Here is a 4467-nt window from a genome sequence, read left to right as displayed (position 1 = left end):
TTACTAAAACTTGGAAGCAACCAAGATGTCTTTCAGTAGGTGAATGGATAAACTGTGGTACATCCAGACAATGGAGCATTATTCAGTACTAAACTGAAGTGAGCTATCAATCCACAAAAGGACATAGAGGAACCTTACATGCATATTACTAAGTGATGGGGGAAAACCAATCTTAAAAGGCTACATACCATGTGATTCCAACTACATGACATCTGGAAAAGGCAAAACTTGAAGAATAGGAAAAGCACAGAGAATTTTTAGGGCAATAGAAATATTCTTTATGATATTATCATTCTGGATGCATGACATTATACATTAGTCCAAACCATAGAATGTACAATACCAAGAATGAACCCTAAGATAAACCGTAAAGTTTGGCTAACTATGATATGTCAGTATAGGTTTAGCCTTGGTAACCAATGTACCATTCTGGTTAAGTGATATTGATAATGGAGGAGGCATGTGTGGAAGCAAATATATGGGAAATCTCTGTACTTGCTTTTCAATTATATCATGAACCTATAACTACTATTAAAAAAATAAAGTCTTAAAAAATGAAAAATGGGCAAAAGATATGAGAAGACACTTCACCAAAGAACTTACATGAATTGCTGACAAACTTAGGAGTTATAATATTCAAGTTCACTAGTAGCCAGGTAAATAAAAATTAAAGAAGCAAATACTTACATAATCTCTGAAAGAACATACACCAAAATGTGAACAGTGAGCTCTGGGTGGTGGTTTTATTAATTTTCATTTCTTTCTTTGTCTTACCTATGTTTTCCACAATAAACATCTGTTGCTGTTGTAATGACAAGGTTTGTTTTTTTAAGTCCTATTCAAACCCAAAAGATATGATCATGCAATTTTTTAACTCATTTTTCCCACCACTGGAAGAGCCAGGTCAAGAATCAGGTATTTCATGAAGACTTCTCAAACAGTTCCATCCCACATTCTTCTTTACCATTTTGGACATTCTTGTGCATTTATAGTCTCCTTCACATAGTTTATTACTTTAGTTGCTTCATTTTTAGAAATTTTATTTATTTAACAAGTTATTGAGGGCTTCAGTACTACACAGTACCTCCTTATGAGTAGGGACCATTTGTGACACTTCCATTGCATCGCCTGCTTTCCCTCCTCCAGCTCTAGCCTAAAATCAGTGTTTGATAAACACACAGTGGTAGATTTTTCTCATCTGTATAACAAATTCCTATTGAGAGCCTACTATGCATGATAATTATGCTAACTACCAAAAGGAAGCCTGATAAAGAAGAAAGAACACTACCCTAGAAGCCAGGCTCTGGCCTCAGCTCTGTCATCAACCAGTTCTGTGACCTTAAACCACTGCTTAGCTGGGGCCACTGGCTTTGTTCTTGCCATTTTTAATCATTAGCTGTATAATGGAATCACCTAAGAAGTGTTTTTAAATGATTACTTTTTTAAAGTAATGCTGATGCCCAAGCCTACTCTGGACCAATTGTATGAGAATACCTGGAGTGGGACATGGGCATCTGTATAGTTCAAACCCTAGCTCTTCTTGGGAAAGCTACCTACCATCTCTTTTCCTCAGTTTTCTCATCTACACTATGAAGGTGATAAAGTTCTCATATACCTATAGTGAGAACTACGGTAGATGAATAAATATATGTAAAACACTTAGAATAGCCATCATAAATAATAAATGTTAGTTGTTATTACTTCATAGGGTTATCATGAGAACAAAATGACTGTGAGTGTTGAATAAGTCTTAAACTGATGAATAAAAGAACTTTGCAAACACAAAAGTGTGCTACTCAAATATAAAACATTTGCAATATGTAGTATGTAGGTCTGAATAGCACAGAAATTGGAAGTTAAAACTTACATTGTTATGATGTCAAACACAATATATGTGCTTAATTACAATTTTTAAATTGACTTGGTTGCATTTTTTTCCCACTGTGCAACCTGCTTCAGTGCCTGCAGCCTGTGAGCAGAGGCCGGGCAGTGGTTCAAGGCTGCAGCTTGCCCTGGCGTGGGGCATATGAGAGACCCAGGGGGACGGGCCTGCCATAAATACAAACCCATGCACGACTTGGTTGCATTTTAAAAGATCATGACAACCAGAAACAATTCGGTAATGACAATTGAAAATCTCTTGACAATACAGTAGAATAGGAAATTTGGGGAAATAGCTTTATCTAGATAGTGAGATTCTGGAGGAAAGGGCACTGGCCTAATGTATTTCTGTCTCCTGAGTGTTGTACAGTGACTGGGACACATTAGGAACACAATCAATAGAAGAAAGAAATTGGAAGGTGAGGAAGTCAAATTTATGAACCCAAAGGAAAATATATTAATAGGATATGTTTTTATTAATATATTAATAGGATATGTTTTTAAGAACATACAATATCTGCCTTTTAAATTTTTTATTTTGAACAAGTAATTTAACCTTTCTGCATGATTCCACTATTTCATCTGTAATATTAATGTTAGCATATGAAATATTATAACTATTCTACTTGATTTAACATATGCGAGTGCATTTTGTTAAAAGTTAAATAACTTTTAGTAGTACAATGATGAATAAGATAGCAGAGAACTGGAGGGGTGCATTGTTGGGATTAATCCAGTTGGTTTCATCGATACAACAGTGCTACTTAAGCTGGAATAGAGGGATACAGATCCGTGTCGGCCAAATAATTACTTTTAAATATTTACTGAGTGCCTGCTCTGTATCAGAAACTGCAATTGGTGCTGGTTGGATACACAGGCAAGTACAAGCCATGGTCCCTGGCTGCAGATAGTAGATGGAGCCAGGCACTTAGTTCTGTTCCATGACCCTGGACTCATCTCTATCACTGAGTTCTGCTGGTTTCCTGGAGGCCTGTGCAGCATATGCCAGCAAATGAGGTCATTTCAAGACTAGTGCCAGAAAAAGCATTCCAAGTCCATCCTTCATTCTTGTGACATAATATGCATACTTGTCTTTTAAAGTTTTATCCTGATAGTGGCATTTTACTGATATTTTTTCAGTAAAGAACCTTTCAAAATATCACAAAGAATATGCATCCAAGTTTATTTCTATATAAACACCCAATTGCCAAACCCTAGCAATTCCTTCCCTTTTCTGATACCTTTCAGACTTGTCACCTGTGATTTGGCTGCTATCTACACTGTGTCTGCACTTTTAACCCCTTCAATGTATTCTTATGCCTTGTTACCTGATGAGTTTTCCTGAACAGGTGATTACACATACACTTAAAGACCACCAACATATTCCTTCTTGAGAAACATATTTTCACATCCAATTTTAACTACTTGTATTTGTTGCATTAGAACGAAGACTTGTTTGGTTGGTTATTAAGAAATACTCTTTGATATGGAAGAAGTGTACATGGCAGCTTGGTGTCAGAATGAATGTTAAAATTCCTGAGGCTTGGCCCTGGCTGGTGTGACTCAGTTGGTTAGAGCATCATCCCATGCACCAAAGAGTCATGGCTTTGATTCCAGGCCAGGGCATTTATCCGGGTTGCAAGTTTTTTTTCCTGGTTGGGGTGCATAAGCAAAGTGGGGTAGGGGTGACTGATCTCTCTCTCTCTCTCTCTCTCTCTCTCTCTCTCTCTCTCTCTCACTCACTCTCTCTCTGTCTTCCTCCCTCCCCCCCTCCCTTTCTCTCTTTCTGGAATCAATGAAAAACATATCCTCAGGTGAGGATTAAAAAAATATTTATGAGGCTTAGTTTCTTTAATTAACAATGGTCCTCTTTCTTAATCACTGCACAATTACTAGTTAACTGATTTCCCAAGAGTTTAAAAAGAAATCATAGAATTAACAGCATTAAAAAATTATCTAGTACAAACTCCTACTTTGAAAGTGGAAAAACTGAGCTCAAAAGAGTTTGGAAGGAAAAAGTGATAAAAACAAGGCTAGAACCCAGATGCTGACACAGACCAAAGTCCTACTCTACCTACTTTCCAAATCAACCATCTGTAGTCATTCTTTTCCTGTATCCTTAATATTTTGCACCATCTCTGAAACATACTGTAAAAAATCCAGTTTGTGTTAAAAGTAGATTTAACAAAGAGGCAAACTTCAGAAGGGTCCGCAGCAAAGTGCTCACTGCTGGGCTTCTGTCCCACTTACTTGGCAGCAGCACCTGAGTTCGGTTCAGCTGGCTTGGGCGGGTGAGGCATGTGGGGGGGGGGCATTCTGGGGGCATTAAACCGGAGCTCTCCTTGTTGCTTGGTTTTAGGTTCACAGGAAAGCAAACCACCAAGGGATGTTCTGATGTACCTCTGAAGTGCAGCTAAGCCACTCAGGGTCTTCTTAAAATAAAGCCCTGCTGGGTTTTCTCGGTGCAGCATTCTAAAAGTTGACACAGCAAGAATTGCTTCTCACCAGATTCTATTTTTAAATCCCAGTCCAAAACAAAATTTTAACTTGGAGACTTTCTGAGCCATCTTTGGTGAGTCTTACCAT

The 4467-nt window shown here is 37.7% G+C and overlaps 1 non-coding gene across 1 annotated transcript; it reads right to left on the bottom strand.

Annotated features, from left to right (window-relative positions):
- Window positions 1-1939: 1939 nt before the first annotated feature.
- LOC114231842 (small nucleolar RNA SNORA42/SNORA80 family) lies at window positions 1940-2072 on the bottom strand. The gene has a single exon (XR_003617833.2). It is a non-coding gene; the product is annotated as a small nucleolar RNA SNORA42/SNORA80 family (small nucleolar RNA).
- Between the last annotated feature and the right edge of the window lie 2395 nt (window positions 2073-4467).

Source organism: Eptesicus fuscus, chromosome 3 (genome assembly GCF_027574615.1).
Source record: "Eptesicus fuscus isolate TK198812 chromosome 3, DD_ASM_mEF_20220401, whole genome shotgun sequence".
Lineage (NCBI taxonomy): Eukaryota > Metazoa > Chordata > Mammalia > Chiroptera > Vespertilionidae > Eptesicus > Eptesicus fuscus.
This window is presented reverse-complemented; position numbering and strand designations above follow the sequence as displayed.